At 41.6% G+C, this 24335-nt stretch overlaps 1 non-coding gene across 1 annotated transcript; it reads right to left on the bottom strand.

Moving 5' to 3' along the window:
• Positions 1-245: 245 nt before the first annotated feature.
• Positions 246-352, bottom strand: LOC126010538 (U6 spliceosomal RNA). The gene has a single exon (XR_007496562.1). It is a non-coding gene; the product is annotated as a U6 spliceosomal RNA (small nuclear RNA).
• Positions 353-24335: the final 23983 nt, after the last annotated feature.

Genomic DNA, 24335 nt, shown 5'->3' with positions numbered 1-24335 from the left:
TCACCTTGCACAATGGCTCATCTAATTTTATTTTAATGAATTTAAGACTTTATTCAGCAAAATCTTTATTTTCACAGTGGGGAATGCTGGTTTGAATTTGTCAATTGATAAAATAAAAACAAACTAAACAGAGACAATACTGAATTGTGTGTATTGGTACCAGAGCTGACCGACTTTCCTTACCTGTATCAGATACAGCAAGAGCACCAGTGAGGGAAACACAGCCTAACAATACACCACTTGGTAAAAATATGAAATGCTTCATGAATTTGTGTGTCATTCTTGTGCAGGGGCCATGTTAATCTTCTCTGTATCATTCCAATTTTAGTATATGTGCTGCCAAAGTGAGCACAGCTCACCTAATTTTTATCAGAGACACTACATAGTAGCTATATTGTACCATTATGCATAATACTGAGCACTACCAGGAATGACTCCTGAGTTCAGAGTCATGAGTAATCCCTAAGTGCTGCCAGGTTTGGTCCAAGCACACAAACAACAAAGTGGTCCTTTAACAAATTTGTGTATTTAATTATTATCATAGGATTATAGTAGTATTTAAGTTTTGGTATCTATTCACATCTGCCACACAAGTGCCCACAACCCTTCTTAAAGTCATTCCTTTGCCACAGTGTAAATCCTACCACCTCTATAAAATATTTTTGCAGCATCTAAAATGATTTATTTGTTTGTATGCTTTTGCTTGTTTGGGGATTACATCCAGTTATGCTCAGGGATTTCACCCATGTAGTGGTCAAGGGTCAAACCTGGGTCTCCAGAATGTACTCAGCCTGTTGAACTACTTTTTTAGTTCATTTTTTTAAGTTTTGGGGAAACCAATATATATTTATGGAATAACTAATAATAGTAGCTAATACTTAATCCCAGCCAATATCAAATAGCAATCCTAATAACTCTAGAACTAATCCTAATAAACTACTATTAACTTCATTTTAACAGGTGATGAAGGGGAGCCCTTGGAGGATTAAGAACCTCTTGGAATCTATTATGCTGAGTGAAATAAGTCAGAGAGAGAGAGAAAGACGCAGAATGGTCTCACTCATCTATGGGTTTTAAGAAAAAGAAAGACATTCTTGCAATAATAACTTTCAGACACAAAAGAGAAAGAGCTGGAAGTTACAGCTCACCTCAGGAAGCTCACCACAAACAGGGATGAGTTTAGTTAGAAAAATAACTACGTTTTGAACTATCCTAATAAGGAGAATGTATGAGGGAAATAGAAAGCCTGTCTAGAGTACAGGCCGGGTGGGTGGGGAGGAGGGAGATTTGGGACATTGGTGATGGGAATGTTCGTGATGGGTGGTGTTCTTTACATGACTGAAACCCAAACACAAACATGTATGTAATAAAGTTGTTTAAATAATAAAAAAAAAGAACCTCTGTAAGATCAACTAGTGCCTAATTAAATGAAGAGAGAAATCCCTGTGAAAGACAGTTTATTTGGGGGCCATTTTAGTTTCAGGAAGATTAGAAACATTTTTATCATTGTATTTATTTTATTTTATTTTGTTCTTGGGCCACACGTGGTGGCACTTAGGGGTTACTCCTGGCTCTCTGCTCAGAAATTGCTCCTGGCAGATACGCGGGGGTGGAGGTGGGGACCATATGGGATCCTAGGATTTGAACCATCGTCTGTCCTGGATCGGCTGCATGCAAGACAAATGCCCTACCACTGCGCTATCTCTCCAGCCCCTGCATTTATTTTTTAAAAGGAATTATTATTCACTGAAGTCAAAGAGAGTATAGCAGGTAGGCGCTTGCCTTGTACATAACCAGGCTGGGCTCAATCCCCACACTGCATATGATTCCCTGCATACTGTCAAGAGAAATCCCTGAACACAGCCAGGCATGACTCCAAAACAAAACAAAAAAGCCTGAAACAAAAGAAGAAATTCTATATTTAAATTTTAAGTTTCAAATTAATTTGTTTTAAATTAAATTTAAGTTTTAAATATAAAATTCTAAATTAATATATTTAAGCAACATGATTACAAACATATTTTCAATTTGGGTTTCAGTTATTAAAAAAACTCCCCCCTTCACCAGTGCAACATTCCTACCACCAAAGCCTGGGTGTCCCTCTTCCCCCACCCCCTGTTTGTATTTGAGACAGGCATTCTATTTCTCTCACTCACTTAAAATTTTATTAGTTAAAATAAGCTATAGGGGCTGGAGAGATAATACAATGGGTAAGGAACTTGCACCCCTGTTACTTCAGGAGCAATGTTTGATGGCAGAGTTAGGAGTAACCCCTGAGCATGGCCAAGTGTGGCCAAATCTCCCTCCCACCAATTTTTTAAAAGCATAATAAAAATGAACATCAACTATCTTTTCTAAACCCCCTTTACTTTTCTCCTGTTCCTGCCTTCCTTTCAGGGAATCTTTATCCTATTATCAATGTCTACAACTTATTTTAATTTTGTTTGCTCATCAATTACGAGTTTCCTTATATTACACACATAGTTAAAAATCACTCAATACTTTTCCTTTGACTTATTTCATTTTGCATAATACTAGATATCTTTCTATTTTGTTATGAATGGCAAGATTTTATCTATTCTTACAACTCAGTACTGTAGTTTTTCATTGTGGATAAACACCACATATTCTTTTCTTTGGGGATTGGGGATTTGGGCCACACCCATTGGTCCCCAGGGCTTACTCCTGGCTGTGAGCTCTGAAATCACTTCTGTTGGTGCTCAGGGAATGAATTGCGATGCCAGGGAGTCAACCAGAATAGGCAGCATGCAAGGCTAGCACCCTAACTCTCTGGTCATATTACATATTATTTTGGAGAGGGCCAGATCATACCAGCTACCAGGGATCTAACCGGGATAGGCCACATGCCAGACAAATAGACTACACACTGTCCTATCGCTCCAACCTTGTACATATTTTTTTTTGTTTTGTTTTGTTTTGGGGCCCCGCTGTGCTATCTCTCCGGGCCCCCTTGTACATATTTTATATCTAGTCATTTTATGTGTGTGTGTGTGGGGGGGAGGGGAGGAAACACCCGGCAGCACTCAGGGGTTACTCCTGGCTCGGGGACCATATAGGATGCTGGAATTTGAACCAATGTCGGTCCCTGGTTGGCAACTTGCAAGGCAAATGCCCTACCGCTGTGCTATCTCTCCAGCCCCCAGTATTTAGTCATTTTTTTGTTGTTTTGTTTTTGGGCCACACCCAGCGGCGCTCAGGCGTTACTCCTGGCTATCTGCTCAGAAATAGCTCCTGGCAGGCACGGGGGACCATATGGGACACTGGGATTCGAACCAACCACGTAAGGTCTTGGATCGGCTGCTTGCAAGGCAAACACTGCTGTGCTATCTCTCCGGCCCCATCTAGTCATCTTTTAATGAACACGTGGATTGTTTTAGCTTTTGAAAACTTTGATGCAATAGACATTGGCATGGATATAACTTTATGAGTTAATATTTTTTATATTGTTTTGAAAAAGATATCAATGTAAGATTACTAAATCAAGTAAATTATGATTCAAATCCTTCATAATTCTATTTTTGTTTGTTTTTGGGTCACACCCAGTGATTCTCAGGAGCTACTCCAAGTTCTGTGCTGAGAGTTGCTACTGGTGATCCTGGGGAGAAAAACCATGAAGTGGCAAGGATTGAACCCCAGTTCTGGCTTGCAAAACCTGTGCTTCAGCCCTGAAAGCCATCTCCCTGTTTTATATTTCTATTTTTAGCTTCTTTGGGAAGATCAAATTTTCAAAAGTGGCTACATTCATTTACATTGCCCCAAATGGGCGTTTATTCTATCACCTCATTAACACTTGTTTTTGCTCATTTTGATGTAAGCCATTCTCACTGGTATGAGGTCATATCTCTTGTTTGTTTGGGGTTTGGTTTTTTGTTTATTTGGGACCATTCCGGATGCTTTGGGGTTATTCCTGGTGGTGCTTGGAGGATCATGTATGGTTGGGAGATTGAAAGCTAGAGTCACTGTGATCCCCAGGGACATCTCTAATACTGATGTCATGGAAAGTTTCACTATGTTATGTTATCTTCTGTTTGTTTTATGTTTTCATGTATCATTGATTTTTTTAAGCTGATCTAAGTTTCTGTAGCACTTATTTGTACTACCTCCTCAGCATTTATAATTTTCTGCCATATTATAAGATCTGTTTCTTCCTTTTTTCCTTTCCACTCCTTGTTTCTTCCTGTCATTATCTCCCACTCCTCTAACAATAATTATTTCTTAATGGGTATAAACTTATCTTTCATTGAGGCTTTCTACATAACAGTGGTCCTCTTCAGTTTGTTAATATTGAATGTAGTTTTATTGGAACATAGAGGACAAGGCTATCATCAAAGACTTCTACCAGATCAAGAAAAATATAATGTCCAACTGGTTTGATAAGTATTCTTTATATTTCATTATTTTCAGTAAAGAAGAAGCTATTTTTAGTCTCACAATAGAACACAATACTCTAAGATGGAGCAGTAAAACTGTTGGCTCTTTTCTCTGTGCTTTAAGAAATGTTCTTTGGGTTGAATAGACTGTAAGCGAATAAATTTTATCTAACATGATTTACTTTGCCCTCATAGAATATTATTTATAGTGCAAGTGGGTTGCTATTTAAACCTTTTTTATACATATATTGCAATCTCTGAGTATCATATGGGAACAAAACTTTCAGAGGAGGAATTGTTAAAGCCAAACAAGGTACACTGCACTGTGGCATTTCTCAAGAGCATTCAGAAGATAGATCAAAGGTAATGTTTACAAAAATATACCCTAGAAGCCAAAACTATAGTACAGCAGTAGGGTGTTTGTCTTGCACGTGGACTATCCAGGATGGACCAGGGTTTAATCCCTGGTATCCTAGATGGTACCTTGAGCCTGTCAGGAGCAATTTCTGGGCTCAGAGCCAGGAATAACTCCTGAGCACTGTGGGGTGTGGGCCAACCCCCCAAAAAACTTTATGAAAAATATATCCTGGAAGTGGACAGATTTGAGAGCAAATCTGGGGCAGGTGATTTTATCATTCATCTCTATGTGCCTCCATAAAAAATGAGAATAACAATGTCTCAGCTTCATTGACCTGTGAGATAGATAATACAGGTAGATTACTTACCAAATGTCTGATGTTTAATAATATTTGCTACTTATTAAGATAGGATGTGTTATGAGAGTTGCAATAGGCAGTTAGTATGGAAAACACAGAATGAGGGGGAGGGATATTTATATATTTAGCAAATACCTACTTAACTGCCAAGTACCAGGTACAGACAGACCACTAACAGCTAGAGCCAAAAAAATATTGAAAGCGGATCACGAATGGTGAGGAATTGGTGATGGAAATAAATCAATGGGTTATTAAGCAAAGAATGATAGTATGTGATAACAGAGAAGGGTAAAGTGCCAATTAATGGATGCTTGATGTGAGCAATGACTGAGCACCCACCCAAGTAAATATGACTATAAGACCTTAGAAGAAAACTTTGGAAATAAAGGAAGAGGCACAAGACCTTTAAACTCTGCTTCTAGTTTGCTGGTTTATTCCAAGCAATATAGGAACCCAAAATCCCTCCATTTCTGTCCCAGGTCTCCCTATCCAGAAATACTGGGGAGCTCACATATGTGGTGTCTTGAGGGTCAGGCATCACCATAGAGTAGAATGCATTGATGATTTACATGAGGTTTTGCACAGCAGGGCCTCCCCTAGATTGAATTGATCATCTTTAAAAAGAGAGAAACTTGCATTGCTCTGTTATGTTGACATCAAAGTTAAAATATAGCATCAACCACATTCTTAACTCTATTTGTGCAGAAAGTAGAAATTTTTCCTTTCCCTGGTAATGAGGGACTACGAATTTTTTTTCAACTGTGCATAATAAAATCTGTTACTATTTGTATTATAGATTTAGGAGAGCTTAATCTTTTTGGGTTTTGGGGGGGTTGGGAACACTTGGCAGAACTCAGGGTTTCCTCCTGGCTCTAAGCTCAAGTATCACTCTTGACATGCTCCGGGTACCATATGGTATGCTGGGGATGGCATTCATGTCAGTGGAGTGCAAGGTAAATGCCCTACCTGCTATATGCTGGCTCTGGCACCTGAAAAATTATCCTTTAGCCAGAGAAAAATTGCTTCAAAAATACCTTATAAGGTCTAATTGAGTACTAACATTTCATCCTGTATAAATCAAAAGTACATTTTTTTCTGAAACTTCTGACTAGTCTAAATAATGTATTATTTGTGTGAAAATACTATTTATGTATTTATATAATCTCTCTCTCTTTTTATTTATTTTTTATTTTGAGGCCACACATGTCATTACTTCTGGCTCTTTGCTCTGGGATCACTCCTGGCAGTACTCAGAGAACCATGGTGCCAGAGATCGAATGGTATGCAAGGCAAGTGCCTTAACCTCGCTACTATCTTTCTGGCCCTGTATCTTCACTTCTTTGGAAACCTGAGCTACATTTTGAATCCCTGAAACGTATTTGCTTCTTTATAGAAGGCAAGAAAAGAACATTGTTGTGTTCATTATTTTATTTAAAAATAAAATTTAAATAATTAAAAAAAACAGAGTCATTATCATAGTTACAAATTGTATTGAGTTTCAGTCATACACTATCCAACACCCATCCCTTCACCAATGCACATTTCGCGCCACTAATGTCCCCAGTTTCCCTCCTTTCTTCCCCCTAGCTTGCCTCTCTGGTAGATATTTTTCTTCTTTCTCTCATTCTCCTTTTTTTTTTTCCTTTTAGAAACTAAAATTTTTTTGAAGAAATTTGGTTATCATGAAATTACAAAGTTATTCACAATTGGGTGTCAGTCACAATTCAGCCACAATCGGGTAGTTTCAATAGCCATCCCTTCACAATGTCCACCTCTCTACACTAATGCTGCCCTATCATCCCTTTTTGCCTCCCGCTCACCAGCCTGCTTCTAGTGGAGGGCCAAAAAGAAATTACTAGTTTATGCATGAATTCTAAAAAGGTACATTTAGGGGCCAGAGCGATAGCACAGCAGTAAGGCATTTACCTTGCATGCAGTAAACCTGTGACAGACCCGGGTTCGGTTCCGACATCCCATATGGTCCCCTGAGCCTGCCAGGAGCGATTTCTGAGCACAGAGCCAGTAGTAACTCCTGAGCACAACTGGGTGCGGCCCAAAAACCAAATAAATAAATAAATAAAATAATATTATAAATAAGAAGGTACATTTAATGTATCAGAGTATTACAACTATGATGTTTTTTTTTTCAGGGCCACACCCGTTTGATGCTTGGGGGTTACTCCTGGCTAAGCACTCAGAAATTGCCCCTGGCTTGGGGGACCAGATGGGACGCCGGGGGATCGAACCGCGGTGGAGATCTTTCCTTGCAGATCTTGCAAGGCAGACACCTTACCTCTAGTGCCACCTCGCCGGCCCCTGTAATGTTTTTCTTTAAGACTATCATTTCAGGGGCCGGAGAGATAGCACAGCGATAGCGCGTTTGCCTTGCAAGTGCTGACCCAGGACCAATGGTGGTTCCAATCCAGGCATCCCATATGGTCCACCCCCCCCACCCCCATGCCTGCCAGGAGTGATTTCTGAGCAGAGAGCCAGGAGTAACCCCTGAGCATCGCCGGGTGTGGCCCAAACATAATATATAATTTCAGGGGCCGGAGAGATAGCATGGAGGTAGGGCATTTGCCTTGCATACAGAAGGACTGTGGTTTCAATCCTGGCATCCCGTATGGTCCCCTGAGCCTGCCAGGAGTGATTTCTGAGGGTAGAGCCAGGAGTAACCCCTGAGTGCTGCCAGGTCTGACTCAAAAACCAAAAAAAAAAAAAAAAAAAACAGACTTTTTTCACTAAGGATATCATACTATTTGCCCTTAAAAATATTCGAATTTGGGGCTGAAGCAGTGGTACAAGTGTGCCTTGCATGCTCTGACTTAGGACAGACCGGGGTTCAATCCCCTGGCATCCCATATGGTCCCCCAAGCCAGGAGTGATTTCTGAGCGTATAGCTAGGATAACCCCTGAGCGTCACCGGGGGTGCCCCCCCTCAACAACAACAACAACAAAAAAAAAAAAAAAGAAGAAAAAGAAAAATAATTAAACTTTTGAAGCAGGAGCGATAGCAAGTGGTAGGGCATTTGCCTTGCATGCGGCCATCACAGGATGGACTCTATTTCGATTCCCCGCATCCTATATGGTCCCCAGAGCCTGCCAGGAGCAATTTCTGAGTGCAGAGCCAGAGAGTAACTCTGAGTTCTGCCGGGTATGATCCCCAAACCATATATATATATATATATTCAACTTTAGGGATCAGAGTGATAGCACAGTAATAGGGCGTTTGCCTTGCATGCATCCAAACCCAGACAAACCCCAATTTGATACTTGGCATCCCATATGGTCCCCCTGAGCCTTCCAGGAACAATTTCTGAGCTCAGAGCCCAGAGTAGCCCCTGAATGCTGCCGGGTGTGACCCAAAATCCCAATTCCTCTCCAAAAAATTCAACTTTAAAATCCATTTAAGTCCTAGAGAAATAGTACATGGGTTAAGGTGCTTATTTTGCATGCTACTGGGAGTGATCCCTGAGTACAATGCCGAGAATGGGCTGCAGGATTTAACCCCAACTGCCTGTTCCCTGCAACACAAGAAAAAGCAGTTAAAACTTTATTGGATTAACCTGCTAAGAAATTTGTGTTTATTCTGCAAGTTGTATTACTAATAAAAGCTTTATAGAAGAGAACTATCTATCTTTTTTCTAGTAGTGATAGCTTCTATGAAAACTTCTAAAATATCTGTGTGAGTATCTCTGAAGTTGATTTGGAATTTGTGACATAGTGACTCTAACCAAGAACTGCTAATTTTCTTTTAATTGAAGGGCTATGATTTTTTGGTTTGAAATTTAATGTATTTTGTTAAAAAATATTATAGGTGGTGGCTAGAGCACAGAGAGTAAGGTGCGTGCATTGCATGTGCCAGACCTAGGTAGATTCCCTTATGGTCCCTTGAACAATACTAGGAGTGGTTCCTGAGTGCAGAGCCAGGAGTAAGCTCTGCTAATTGCTGGGTGTGATCCAAAACAAACAAACAAAAATATTTTTTTAATTATTTTATTCATTGTTATAGGGAGCCATTCCTGGGAATGCTTATCTAGGCATCCTGTTGTTGGGAACTCTGGGGACAGCAGGGCTCAAGAAGAGATGAGGAACTGAGATAAAAGTTAGGGCTAGCCATTTACTCTAATCCTCAAGATTAGACCTTAAAATTATCTTAATTGAGGCTACTTTTGTTTATAAACATGTAAATGTTTTTGTGTAAGGTGGGTGTGGGTGGGTGTGTATGTTTTTGTTGTTGTTGTTGTTGTTGTTTTATTCTTTTATATTTGGGGTCACATAGGGCAGTGCTCAGGTTCTACTCCTTGTGTCTTGTGCCCAAGAGATTGGTCCTGACAGAGTTTAGGGGACCAGGGATGCTGGTGATGGAAGTGGGCATCCTACATGCAAAAACTGAGCACATGCCCCTTGAGCTACTGTCCCAGCCCAAGAGTGAAAAAAATGTTTGCATATTTCAGCAGTGCAATGGCTTTAGCACACTCCTATCACCAAAACAGGATATCCTCTACCCAGGTTAATAAAATCTTTTCACACTCTGCCCTTGGTAAGTTAGGTTCTTGGTCATTTTTCTTTTCTTTTCTTGCGGGGAGGGGCACACCTAGTGATGTTCAAGGGTTCTCTTGGCTCTGAGCCCTTGAATTATTCCTGGTGATGCTGAGAGGACCATATGTGATGCTGGGGATCAAACTCGGTTTAGCCACATACAAGGCAAACACGCTTCACTCTTGGATATCTCAAAGTTGGTTTGCACAGAACATTGTCTTTTTTCTGGTTTTGTTTCAGAAGCTTGTTTATTCCTTTGTTTAGGGTCATACCCAGTGGTGTGACTGTAGGCTTGTTTTGGGGCCACACCCAAAGATTACTCTTGTCTTGGTTCTTGGGGGTGGTACCTGGATGATCAAACATGGGGCTGACCCCTGCACAGCATGTGCTCAGCCCCATGAACTATCTCTCTTCTCAGAGGCTCTTTTCTTTTTTTTTTTTTTTTTTTTTTTTTGGTTTTTGGGCCACCCGGCGGTGCTCAGGGGTGACTCCTGGCTGTCTGCTCAGAAATAGCTCCTGGCAGGCACGGGGGACCATATGGGACACCGGGATTCGAACCAACCACCTTTGGTCCTGGATCGGCTGCTTGCAAGGCAAACGCGGCTGTGCTATCTCTTCGGGCCCTCAGAGGCTCTTTTCAAGGTTAGTCAGTGAAGAAACCACAATTATCTGATTGTTTCTATTTCTCTGTTACAAAACAATATATACATGATCTGTACCTAGTACTATGAAATTATTTCTATCAATTTTCTCCTGTGTTCAGCAAATAATTCCTCATTTGTATGTCTACATAGACAAAATTGTCAAGGAAGAGTTCATTGTGCTTCTGCTGATTATTTATCTAATAAGATATTGATCATTTTTCTTTACGATATTTTTAGTTGTTTTAGCTTAAAATATAATGGATTGTTAAGTGTAAAGATCATAAGATCAATACTTATGATCTCAAATTATATGAAAAAGAGAAAAAGGTATTTGGTAGTCACAGTGTTTGCATTAAAGAAAATGGAAAGTGGAAGATCCCAGAGGAATTAGATAATGCATCCCATGTGCCAATTCCTGAATAATTAAATAAAAGGCCTGTAATATACATGGGTGTACACATGAGGCAAATAAATGATAGATAAGGTCCATCATTCATTTCTTCAACAGGGAATTCAGCACTTGGGCGTCACATATGTTCAATTTTCATCCTATCAGTTGGAAACTAGCTCTGAATTGTGCTGATAACAGCAGAATTCATGATTAGCAAGATAATAAGAAAAGAATATCCTTTTCTTAAATAAAATGAAGAAACAAGAAGTATGGAGCACTACCTTTAATTATTACACTTTCATGTTAGTATAATAAAATTAAAGAAAAGCATTCTGCTTTTGATAATATCACCAGTATGATCTGAAGAGGGGGGAGGGAATATCAGAGTGGGCAAAAAAGAGAAAAGAAATGCTGTTCTTAGTGTTAAAAACAAGTTGAGGATGAAGGCCTTGGGTTTGATATCTGGAACCACTAAATAATAAATAGATGATAGGTAAAGTGAGTGAATTTGTAAATAGATAGTAGCAAACTTTGATGAAAGTTTTTTTGTTTGTTTGTTCTGGGCCACACCCGATGGCACAAACCTGGGCCCTTCCTGGGTTGGCCATGTGCAAGGCAAACTATACCAGTGTGTTATCTTTCTGGACCCCAGAGTTTGTTTGTTTGTTTGTTTGTTTTTTAAGATAATCAATGTACTTTTATCCCCTTCAAGTTAATGGCATTTTTATTGGGGGAAAAATGACTGACATTTACAAGTGGAATGTATGTAAACTATCGTTTTTTAAACTGCAGAGTTGATGTTTGGGTTGAAGTCCATGGCCACAGTCTAGCTGCTGGTTCCCAGTCACAGTTCAAAAGTTTTAGAAACAGAATCCAAAGGTGCTCACCAGGAAAAAAAAAAAAGCTTCTTTTTAAAAATTTGTGTGAACATGCCAGCAGGGATTTGTGGGGTGGAGGTCTGGGGATATTAAGGTTGTCCTAGTTGGGAGTCACAGAAGCTCCTGTCATTCCATCTAGACCATTTGTTTCTCTTTTACCCATTTCTGCACAACATCCTGAGGCAAAGTAATTTTACATAAAAATGCACATTAATGTACATTATTGTTTTATTTTGTTGTTGTTTTTGTTTGATTGTTTTTGTTTTTGAGCCACACCCAGCGGTGCTTAGGAGTTACTCCTGGCTTTGTGCTTAGAAATTACCCCTGACAGGCTCGGGGACACACACACACACACACACACACACACACACACACTATATGGGATGCCATGATTCAAACCGCCTGTGTTGGTTGCATGCAAGGCAAACGCCTTAATGCTGTGCTATCGCTCTGGCTCCTATTGTTTTCTTTATGTTTGTTTATGGTTCACACCTAACAACTGTGCTCAGGAATTTTTCCTGGCTTTGTGCTCAGGGGACCATATGTGACATCAGAAATCAAACCCTGGTTGGCTATGTGCAAGGCAAACGTCCTACCCCCTGTACTATCTCTCTGCTCTGGTTCTGTGAAAATGTAGTGATCATAAGACCAATTTTAATTTTTAATTTCTATTTCTTATGTCTGTTGTGGAAAGACAGACCATCTCAGAAAGGTCTTTGAGAAAAACACAGTCAATCCCCAAAAGTTTAGTTCATTTGGGGGCAGGGGCACATCCAGCGGTGCTCAGGGGTTACTCCTGGTTCACTCAGAAATTGCTACTGGCAGGCTCAGAGGACTATATGGGAAGCCAGGGATCAAACCCAGATCATTCCTGGGTCAGCTGCATCAGCAAGGCAAACATCCTATTACTGTACTATTGCTCCAGCCCCCCAAAGTTTAGTTCTGACTGGAGGAAACAACTTAAGGATTCGATTACCATGATGAGAAAAATTCTAGTTTTCATTGGTTTTATTTTTAAATTGGTCTACATCTTTAGCAACTTGATATCTGCAAGTCTGGATGAGAAAACTGAAAATAGATTAATATTTTTTCATACTATGGTAGGTATTATTGTTTGATAGAAACTGTTCAAATTCTGTACTGCATAGTCAAGTGGCTGCTGTTTTCCTGGGATTGGCTTGCCAAGTAGTCATTTTTACTTCTGACAGCCCTCCACTCTTTCACTGTTTTTGTTTTTAGGGGGAGGGTCTCTCTTGGGTCACCATAGGTGATGTTGGTGTACCACATGGGGTGCCAGGGATTGAACTTAGGTTAGCTGCATGCAAGGACAGTGCCCTACCATTGTGCTTCACTTTTCCTATGGGAAAAGAAAAGAGCAGCTGATTCTCACATCCTTGGTGTGGAGCTCACTGTGGGAACCATTCCTGTCTTGCATTTAAGTACATAGTAGATCCTGGCTGGCTGAGAGGCACCTTGGAGACTTACCCTCATGGCTCTTATAGAGATAATCAGTTAATCTTCTGATTTTTTCCTTTGAAACTAGTTTGAGAGCAGATTGGGTTTCAAATGCGCAAATGCCTCTTGGAACTGGTGTAAGGCACTGCCCTCAAGGAACTTATAAGCCTCAGAAGGGAGAGCAGACAAGTCCAAAAATAACATTAAGTGCTTTGGGAGCTTCACCTGCTTAGGACTGTGTCTACACAGCACAAACTGAAGTGGCAGTCTGGCTCACAGCCAATCACTTTAACAAATTTGGCAGCTCAATGAATATATAAGTCTTCAAAGTCGATCCTCAGCTCTCCGGAGAAGGGAATTCCACAACTTCCCCTGGTAACTCACCGGGAGCTGATTCACAGACTTTGGCAACAGAGAAGTGGAATAGGCTTCCCCATCCCCGCCACCTCTTCTCTTCAGGTTCCCAAGAACTTTCTATCTCAACTCAATTGGGAATGTTGGATGAAGTAATGGGAGAGAATTCTTTACCTATTGCTTCTTGCCTTTTTTTTTTCTAGTCTGTTTAGTCGTAACCTCTGTTTCCAAACCTCTTTGCCCTTGTGTACATCTTTGTTATAGAACATTTGAACTGTTTCAATGATCTGGATCCATTTCTGTCTCCTGCAGGTCAAGGCAAAAGCTGGAACAGACAGAGTTCTCCTACTAACCCTGGATTCTCTACAATATCCATCTTCAACTGTATTTAGTGTTACATTTATTTTGTATCATAATTGCTAAAGAGATTTTTGTTTTTGTTTTGGGGCCAAACCCAGCAGCGCTCAAGGGTTATTCCTGACTCTGTGCTCAGAAATCGCGCCTGGCAGGTTCAGGAGACCATATGAGATGTCAGGGATTAAACCCAGGCCTGTCCTGTGTCAACAGCATGCAAGGCCAATATCCTATCATCCTATCTCCAGCACGGATTTTTTTTTTCCTTTTTAAATAAATTGTCCAGGAGCTTCATTAGTCCAACTTGAAGGTGGTTGAAATGAGGAAGGAAGATATGCTTGTTCTTTTTAGATCTTTTTCTGAGACTCTATCTGTGACTGTTCCATCTGTTTATCCCTCCCCTCAACCCAGTTCTGTAGTGGATGCATCAGCCCTGAGTGCTCACTTGCAATGAGTGAGTTAATGTCCTAACCTGCTTATACAAATTGATGCTTCTCATTTTTCACAAGCTGCATACACATATATTAATGTAGCCTTCTGCAGGTGTGCTTTGTTTGACAATCAAAATAAATATCACGCACATGTAAAATGCATCACCCTGGTGTATCCTGGGTTTCTCCCTAAGTGAGTTACTATTTACTGCTTTTTTGGAAGGGACACTGGCTTGCTCCTGGCAACTTATTCCTGGTTCTATACTCATAAATCATTCATCGTGGTGCTCAGGGATATGGGATACCAAGGATCAGCCTGTGTTGGCAGCATGCAAGACAAGTGCTCTACTTTGTTTTAGTTTACTGGTATTTTCAGCCATAGATGGTCATGCTCAGAGCTTTCTACTGGCTCTGTACTCAGGGATCACTCCTGGTGGGCTTGGGAGACATATGGGATGCTGAGAATTGAACCTGGTCTGCCTTGTTTGTAAGGCAAATGTCATACCTTTTATATTATCAACCTGCGCTGAAGTAAGATTTAAATAAATTATTTTTTGGCCACACCTGGCAGTGCTCATAGTCTACTCCTGGTTCTGTGTTCAGGGATCACTCCTGGTGAGCTCAGGGTATCCTATAGGATACCAGGAATTTAACCCCAGTAAGCTGCGTGCAAGGTAAATGCCCTATTGCCTGTGCTATCACTCTGGCCCAGACTTTCTTAATCTCAATATATTTAATCTAATATATAAAATTAATATTTTAATTTATTTTGTGTGTGTGAGAGGAGGTTGGGGCCACTCATGTTGGTGATCAGGGCTTACTGTGTTCAAATATCATTTCTTCTTGGCAGGGGCATGTCTGGCAGTACTCAGGGCTTACTCCTGACTCTTCACTCAGGATTCATTCCTGGTGGGCTTGGTGGACTCTATGGGGTTCTAAGGATCAAACCTAGGTTGGCCATGGGCAAGCTAAAAACCCAACCTGGCTGTACCAATTGCTCTCTCCTCTACAGGATCATTTCTGGAGAGGCTCAGGGATCCTGTATAGTACTTTGGATTGAATTAGATTGATTGCCTGCCAAAAATCCACTGCATATCTTCCCAATTCTTTTTGTTCCTTTTGGGGGTGGGTGGGTGCAGACCTGGGAGTGCTCAGGGCCTACTCCTGGATCTATGTACAGAGATCACCTTCAGCAGTGATCAGGAGACCATATGTGGTGCTGGGGATCAAGCCCCTGTTAGATGTGTGCAAGACAACTGCCCTATCCACTGTACAATCTCTTTGGCCTCCATTTGATTCATTTTTAAAGAATGTGCAACTCAGCACCATAAAACATATTTGCACTATGCAATGATCACCATTACCCACCACCAGAATTTGTTCATCATCCCAGATGAAACCCTGCAGACATAAAACACTAACTCCTCATTACTGTCTCCCCAACCCCTGAGAGCCACCATTCTACGTTCTGCTCCATGAACTTGCCTTTTCCAACTGCCTTACATAAGTGGCACTGTATAATCTTTGTATTCTTTTGTATGACATTTAAATTAGCATAATGTTTTCAAAATGAATGCTTTTGCTCTGCCTCAGATCATTTTAATGTGAGCCATTACAAATCATTTAGGATAAAATTGTATTTTTCAAAATGACAACAAATTATGACTATGCTTAAGTTTTAAAAAGCATATGTCTTGGTTTTCTGAATGCAAACTTTGGGTAATTGAGGTATCACTCCCTGTGTTTGTAGTATAGATGTGTGTGTGGAAGGGGTGGCTTAGCAGGGGCCCAGGTCTCTGCTCACCTGCTGTGGTCTCCTTCATTACCTAGGAGACCTATTTTTGTTTGTTTTTGATTTTGTGCCACACCCAGTGACTCTCAGGGGTTACTCCTGGCTCTGAGATTGGAAATCACTCCTGGCATATGGGATGCCATGGATTGAACCCCAGTTCATCCCAGGTGGGCAGCATGCAAAGCAAATGCCTACTGCTATGCTATTGATCTGGCACCTGGAGATCTTTTAACACTAGAAATGCTTCTTCCTCTGAACTTTCTAAAATCCTTTAGATTCATTTTTCTGCCTATTTTTTAGACTGTGCAATGGATTTCCCAGACAGCTTATTTATGTTTTATTGTCTCTTCGTATTTATTTGTTTTGGGGCACACTTGCAGTGCTCAGAGCTTACTCTTGGCTTTGTGCTCAGGGTTGACTCATGTTGGTACTAAAGGGACCATATGGGTTCATGGATCAAACCTGCGTTGGCTGCATGTATCCTACCTATTGTGCTATTTCTCCATCCCTAATATACTTATATTTTAAGAAGGTAATTTTTAAACATCTCTATGTGAATCTTAGAGACTCTTGTAGAAATGAAATCTGTAGAAGAGAAGCAAGATGATGGAGGAACAGGTGAAAATCCTGTGGTGGGCAGCTTGGGGTTTTCCCAAACCCAAGAACAAGGGAGTAGCTATGCAGGCTAACCTCCCACTTGGCCCTTATATACACTTTTAGGGTGGATGGTATTGAGGCAGGAAGTGAAAACAGAGCTGCCCACAGCCCAGAGTTCTGCCTTGGCTAGGCAAAGTCATTGTGATTTCCAAGATCATTTCCAGAGTTTGGTCATGGAAATCTGGCTCAAACTGCCCAAATATTTATTGTTTAACCTTGGGCTGAAGGTCAACAGTTCTATGCTTGTGAAGTTTGTTTGTGGAATAATGAACAAAATAGTATTGACACCACAGGACTTATGTAAGGATTAAGTATAATGTATAAGCTTATCTTGGGGAAGGGGGTCATACATGGCAGTAATCAGGGATTATTCCTGGCTCTATGCTCAGGAATCACTCCTAGTGATGCTTGAGGGACAATATGCAGTGTCAGGGATCAAACTGGTTTCTCCGGGTGCCAGACAAGTATCTTAACCCCTGTACTATCTTTCTGTCCCGTATGTTTTTGGGGTAATAAAGAATTTTTTTTGCATGATGCTGAAGGGCTCCAGAACAACACTAGGAGTTACTGGGGGTCCCTGCATTACTGGGCATTAAAACACAACTCAGCTACATACAAGACATGTGCCTAGATCCCTGGTATATCTCTTCAGTTTTCTTACATAAATGTTTTTAAGTCTGATTTTTTTATTACAGCAAACACGTTTATGTTAGTCATTCTTCTGTTCACTCTTGAAAAAGCCTGAGGCCTAGAAACTGCACTGAATCCTCAGGAAGGGCGGGATCAGGCTCCAGTAACTGGAAAATTTAGATGCTCTCTAGCTCTAGGGATTTCTTGAAGCCAGGAGGTGGAGAGAACACCAGGTTATAATCAAGAATCCCAGTCCAGGTCTGAGGCAGAAAACATAACCAGATGCCCAAAGCTCTACATTTGATTTTCCCACACAAGAAAGAGAAAATTTCTGTGAGACAAGGGGCACTGGGAGAGGCTGCTATGGGGGTGGGTGAGGGTTGTTTATAGCCAGGACACCTTGCCCACACTCACACTCTACCTGTTATGTCACCACAGCTCTTTCCTTTGGTGAAAAACACTGGTTAAAGTTTCATGTACATCAAGAGAAGTTATATATTAACCTTCTGTTATCAGTTATACCTGATAACCGTCTTGTTTTTGTTTTCATTTTGTTTTGTGGTTTGGGGGCGTCACCTGACACTGGTTTCGTCTTTATCCTGACTCTGTGCTCAGGTTATTCCTGGCAGGGTCGTTTTGGGGGTCCTGAGGATAGAACCTGGGTTAGCTATGAGCAGGGCAAGTGCCTTACTTACTGTACTACCATTACCGCCTGTGTTAGTTACCCGTTATGGTGTAAGCGATCGTTCCCAAATTTACTGGCTTAAACCTAGCAGTTTCCGAGGCTCAGGAATTCTGGAGGGGTTTGGCTGGGTGGCTCTAATTTGGGATCTCTCGTGAACTTTAGCCAGGTGTCAGCAGGGCTGCAGCGGGGTCTCAGTTTGACAAGGCTTTGGGGTGCAGCTTTGGGGAGGCTTGGCTCAGGGTTGGTGGGTGGGTCCCCCTCCAAGCGCACCTCTGTGAAGTTGCCAGTTTGTCCTTATGCCCTGGCTCCTGGCTCTCCTCAGGAAGACAATCCAAGAGACCAAGGCAGAAGCTGCAGTAATAATCTAGTGTTTGAAATGGCACACCATGGCTTTGGAATGTTCACACAGTCAACGTCCATTCACGGTGGGAGGCGATGCACCCAAAGTGTGAAGAAGAGAAGTGAAAAACTTAGGAACTTGTCTACCACACCCCCTTTCTGCAATGTTAGTTGAGTTAACCCATGAGACGGGACTGGGTCTGGAGTAAGGTCTTAAGGGAAGAAAAGGAGATATGAAACCAAGCTTCACACACTATCCCCAGCTTTAATAGAACGTCTAAAAGTTATCTGTTTTTTTGTTTGTTTGTTTGTTTTGTTTTGTTTTGGGGCCACGCCTGGCAGAACTCAGGGGTTACTCCTGGTGCTGCACTCAGAAATCACTCCTGTCAGGCTTGGGGGAGCCATATGGAATGACAGGAATCAAACCGGGGTCTGTTCCAGGTAAAGGCATGCAAGGCAAATACCCTACAGCTGTGCTATTGCTCAGGTCTAAAAGTTAGCTCTGAACTTGAGAAGTACAACCTCTGAGGAAGCTCCAGACCCCAGAAGTACAAACTTGTTTAAAAGTACAGGGAAACTAAGAAATCAAATGAACTAAATAAAACAAAAATAAACTTCCTATTAGTGGCTATAGGAAGAGAAGATACATTAAGTAAGAGGGTTGTCTGGTGAAGTTTATACAAATGAATTTTAATTTAATTTGAATTAATTAAATTACATTTATTTTATTTTTTGCTTTATTGCTTTGATACCACATCCGGGGCTTTTTGCTAGCTCTGTACTCCCTCCCAGTAGGGTTCAAGGGACCATATGGGGTGATGCAGATCTAATCTTGGTCTACCTTATCCTTACTATCTCTCCAGCCCCAAATATAGGTTTTTAATGATGTAGCCCATAAACCATAAAAAGATGTTAGAAGGTTATGTTGCTTCAGTAAAAATTTAACTCCCCCATATATAGATACAATGCTTTTTCTTTTAATTAGGTTGGGTACCACTTGCAAACTCTTGACAAATGTCCTGATAATCACCGAAGCTTGTCAGGCCAGCAGTTGTAGAGTGGCTTTTCCTATTCAATTACTATCTCTGTCTTTGGAATGGGATTTGACAATATTAATTCATTGGTGGCTGTCTTGAAAAAAAGACTATCATTACAAATACACAATAGTTTTATGTTATTATTTTTGCTTTAAAGTGTTTATTCATTTGTTTAAAAGATCGTATAAAGATCCTTATTAATCAACACATTTACTTGCTCATTTTTCTTTCAATTTTAGTTTTCAAAAATACCCAGAGGCTACATCCATTACAGGGTAATGGACTGCAAAATCTTATTTAATTGTAATGAACATATTTACTGGAGTTATGTAAAAGAAATATAAATTCTGGGAAGTTCTATCAATCTGAAACAATCAAAACAACTTCTGGTAACAAGCAGGAGTGGACAACCTTATTTTTTCACTTTTCCCTTTTCTTTTCTTTTTTATTAGTTTGGTTTTACTCTGCAGAACTCTGTAGTCTGCAGAGGTCAGAGCATTTTTGACACTGAGAGTTTTGGGGGATGCTGTCTAAGAGCTGTGGCTCAAAATAGTTAAGAGATAGATATATTAATGTCCAGTTGTATTGTGATAAAGAACTTTAGGGTGATTCATGGCCAGAGATTTCCAGAGCCTTCCTTTTTGGAAGAAGAAAAATATTCAGGGCCCGGAGAGATAGCACAGTGGCGTTTGCCTTGCAAGCAGCCGATCCAGGACCAAAGGTGATTGGTTCGAATCCTGGTGTCCCATATGGTCCCCTGTGCCTGCCAGGAGCTATTTCTGAGCAGACAGCCAGGAGTAACTCCTGAGCACCGCCGTGTGAGGCCCAAAAACAAAAACAAACAAACAAAAAAAATTCATTAGAGGGATTATGCTAGAACACCAGGTAACAAATAATCCTGCTGCCTGTGAGTTATTATGGTACATTCCCTACTCACTTTGAAAATACTATTTGTGGGGTCAGTACATAAGGTGATTGCCTTGCCTGGGGATGACTCAGGTTTGATCCTTGAGCCTACCAGTAGTGGTTCCTGAGCACAAAGCCAGACAGAAGTAAGCTTGTGAACAGAATGGTGTGGCACACACACACACACACACACACACACACACACACACACACACACACACACACACACACACACATTTTAATAGAATAGCATGCACAGTTTTTCAGGTAATTATGACTAACAACAACAGTCTTACTTATGATGTTTGAACTGTAAAATATATTTTCCTGATTCTGCTCTCAGGAATCACTCCTGTTGGTGCTCAGAGAACAATATAGGATACCAGGGACTAAATCCGGGTTGGATTTAACGAGCAAGGCAAGAGTTTTACCCACTGTACTATCTCTCTGGCCCCTACACCTAATTTTTAAAAGCAGATCCTGGTGCCATTACATAAATGTAAGATTATATTAAATTCAATTTAGGATGATTACTTCAAACTGAATATCCCTGCTGCCTGTTTCTGGTTCCTTGGGGATCTTATGAAAAAAATCTGAGGAAATTCCTTGCTGATTGGTGAGATATTAGACTGCAACATATGGTCCACATATGTGATTAGTGTTTTTCTCAGAAAAAATGCAAAGGATTATATTTAGAATATGGTTTATGTGTTCAGTGGTTCTGGATGACCCAAGGGATTATGAGATTCTTCTTGTGAAATTTTCTATAGTTAAAAGATGAATTCAGAATTCTGACTGTTGTTGTGGAGATTGGAGACATCTTTAAGTTTTTACAGGTGTCAGACCTTCCAAATTTTTACTGTTTTTTTTTTTTTTTTTTTTTGCCACACCCGGCATTGCTCAGGGGTTACTCCTGGCTGTCTGCTCAGAAATAGCTCCTGGCAGGCACGGGGGACCATACGGGACACCGGGATTCGAACCAACCACCCCACCTTTGGTCCTGGATCGGCTGCTTGCAAGGCAAACGCCACTGTGCTATCTCTCCGGGCCCAAATTTTTACTGATGTATACTTTCTTAAAAGCTCTTTTATGGTTCTTCAGAAATTTTTTTGAGTTTGAGGGTTCCTGTGACATATTTTGACTCAAGAACCTTCTGAGATAAAATACTAATAATTCATAAGCAATATGCAATGGCCTCTAAATTGGTTGAATATGCAACAATATTGTCAGCTTTGCATTAATCTTAAGTAAAATAGTTTTAAATGCCATTCCTTTTGTTATAGTATTTTCCCTCAGTTTTAGTTTGCCAAATGTTCTGATTATGGAATTAGAGAATGGGATGGGATTTATGCCAGAGTTCTGACATTCATGTTTTGGCCCAGGAAACCCACACACTGATTGATACCCAGGACCATTTGCTTCTACCTTGGTCCAAGGCATTGACAATCTGAGCATCTCAGGAGCACTATGGCTCCCTGTCCATCATTTGGGAAAAATGTCCTAAACTGCAATATGAACTCCTTATAGTGTATGTATCCATCTTCAAACATTAAGTCCTGAATATATTATGTAGACTTAGTCTTTCCAACTAACTATCTTATCATCAACTTAAAATGAATATCCCCTTTGGAGCTAGTTCCAGTATCAAGCCACAGTCCACATTAGGGAGAGGTAATTAGGAGGGCCACACTGCATGAGACTGTTGGGGTGTTGGTAGTATTTTCTTGCCGAGAACAAGATGAGAGCTTAAGTGGGTGTCTCTTCACTTGGGTAGTGGGTACTGGCTTGTTGTGGTAGGAGGTCTTTCTTGGTGCCTAAAATTAAGAGCTGAGGGTGAAGAGTTATAGTGTGGTGGGGATATCGGGGGTGGGATTGAGGGGTGAAGGAATAGTCGGATTTCTGGAGGAGGGAGAGGGGATAGTATATGAGGGGTTATATAGGGTATAGGTATGAGCTGTTTGTGGTTTAGGTTTGTCCCTCAGGGAGGATTCCTATCTCTGTGTGCTCCTGCACACATATAAACATATAGAAGTTAGCTTAGGTGTATATTAATGTAGAGAGGTGTGGAGTGCAAGAGGTGCGCTGTGTACTAAGTATAGTACTTGTAAGGAAAGGAAACTAATAGATCAACTTTTGGGTATGTATAGGTTTTGTGTCTTGAGTACTGACCATTATTTTAGTGAGGTCTATCTATATAGGTGTTTACCCTTTTCAGTTTTGTCCACAGCACCCTATATGTCAGCTTTCCTTTCCTATAGAGGAGGTAACCATGTGGTTTTTATTTGATATAGATTGAGTTGATGATAGTGAGGAGGAGAAGGAGGAAGAAGAGGGAGACAAGAAGAGAGAATAGGAAAAACAAGACAAAACAAAACAAATCAACAATCAAACACCAAAAACTATCAAAAATATGGGGGTGATGGTGGGGTATATGGGTTGTAGAAAGGGAACTGGAATTGGGGGAGGACATATTTGGTGATGGGTATTCCCCTGATTCCATGGTAATATGTACCTAAAATACTACTGTGAAAGATATGTAAGCCATTATGGAATAAAAATTTGTGTTTTTAATCAGAAACTTTCTTTGACTTACATGTATTATTATTATATCAATTATATTATACGTTATGTTATGTTACTATATTATGTTATGTTAGTTTACCTCATTATGTTAATCAATTTTGTCTCTTGAATAAATTCTTACAATAAAAGAAACTAAAACAAATGAATATCCCCATCCAAGTAACCTCTTCAGTAAACTGCAAACCCTTTTTAGTTAGCAATAGCTGTCCTATTGGCTCCTCTACTCTAGAAACTTGGGTAGAGACACTCCCAGTGGTCCTCAAACTTTTTAAACAGGGGGCCAGTTCACTGTCCCTCAGACAGTTGGAGGGCTGGACTATAGTAAAACAAAAACTATGAACAAATTCCTATGCATACTATATATATCTTGTTTTAAAGTGAAGAAACAAAATGGAAACAAATACAGTATGTGGCCTGCTGGCCGTAGTTTGAGGACCACTGCCTGAGTCTAGACAATTGAAAAGTACAATTTTCTTTCCTTTCTTTTCCCTTCATTTCTTTCCACTTTTCTCCTTCATCCCTTCCTCCCTCCCTCCCCTCCTTCCTCCCTGCCTTCCTTCCCCTCCCTTCCTCCCTCCCCTCCCTCTCTCCCTCCCTTCCTCCTTCCTCCCTTCCCTCCCTCCCCTTCCTCCCTCCCTCCTACTTCCCTTCCCTCCCTCCCTTCCTTCCCCTCCCTTCCTCCCTCCCCTCCCTCACTCCCTCCTTCCTCCCTTCCTTCCCTCCCTTCCTTCCCCTCCCCTTCCTCCCTCATGCCTCCCTTCCTTCCCTCCCTCCCTCCTCACTCCTCCCTTCCTTCCCTCCCCTCTCTCCCTCCCCTCCCTCCCTCCTTCCTCCCTTCCCTCCCCTCCCTCCTTCCTCCCCTCTCTCCCTCCCTCACCTTCCTCCCTCCCTCCCTCTCTCCTTTCTCCCTCCCTTCCCTCCCCTCCCTCCCTCCCTTCCCTCCCCTCCCTCCCCCCTCCCCTTCCTCCCTCCTTCCTCCCCTTCCTCCCTCCCTCCTCCCCTCCCTTCCCTCCCTCCCTCCTCCCCTCCCTTCCCTTCCTTCCTCCCCCCTCCCCTTCCTCCCTCCCCCCTCCCCTTCCTCCCTCCCTCCCTTCCTTCCTCCCTTCCCTCCCCTCCTTCCCTCCCTTCCTTCCTCCCTTCCTTTCCTCCCCTTTCTTCCTCCCTTCCTTCCTTCCTCCCTTCCCTCCCCTCCCTCCCTCCCTTCCTTCCTCCCTTCCCTCACATCCCTCTTTTCCTCCCTCCCTCCCTTCCTTCCTCCCTTCCCTCCTTCCTCCCCTCCCTCCTTCCTCCCCTCCCTCCCTTCTTCCCTCCCTCCCCTCCCTCCCTCTCTCCTTCCTTCCTTTCTTCCCACCCCTTCCTCCCCTCCCCTTCATCCCTCCCTCCTTCCTCCCTTCCTTCCCTCCCTCCCTCCTTCCTCCCTTTCTTCCCTCCCCTCTCTCCCTCCCTCTGCTCCCTCCCCTTCCTCCCTCCCTTCTTCCTCCCTTCCCTCCTCTCCCTCCTTCCTTCCTTCCTTCCTTCCCTCCTCTCCCTCCCTCCCCTTCCTCCCTCTC

The sequence above is a fragment of the Suncus etruscus genome, chromosome 5, assembly GCF_024139225.1.
Source record: "Suncus etruscus isolate mSunEtr1 chromosome 5, mSunEtr1.pri.cur, whole genome shotgun sequence".
Classification (NCBI taxonomy): Eukaryota; Metazoa; Chordata; class Mammalia; order Eulipotyphla; family Soricidae; genus Suncus; species Suncus etruscus.
The sequence above is the reverse complement of the archived record's forward strand: the minus strand, read 5'-3'. Positions and strand labels throughout refer to the sequence as shown.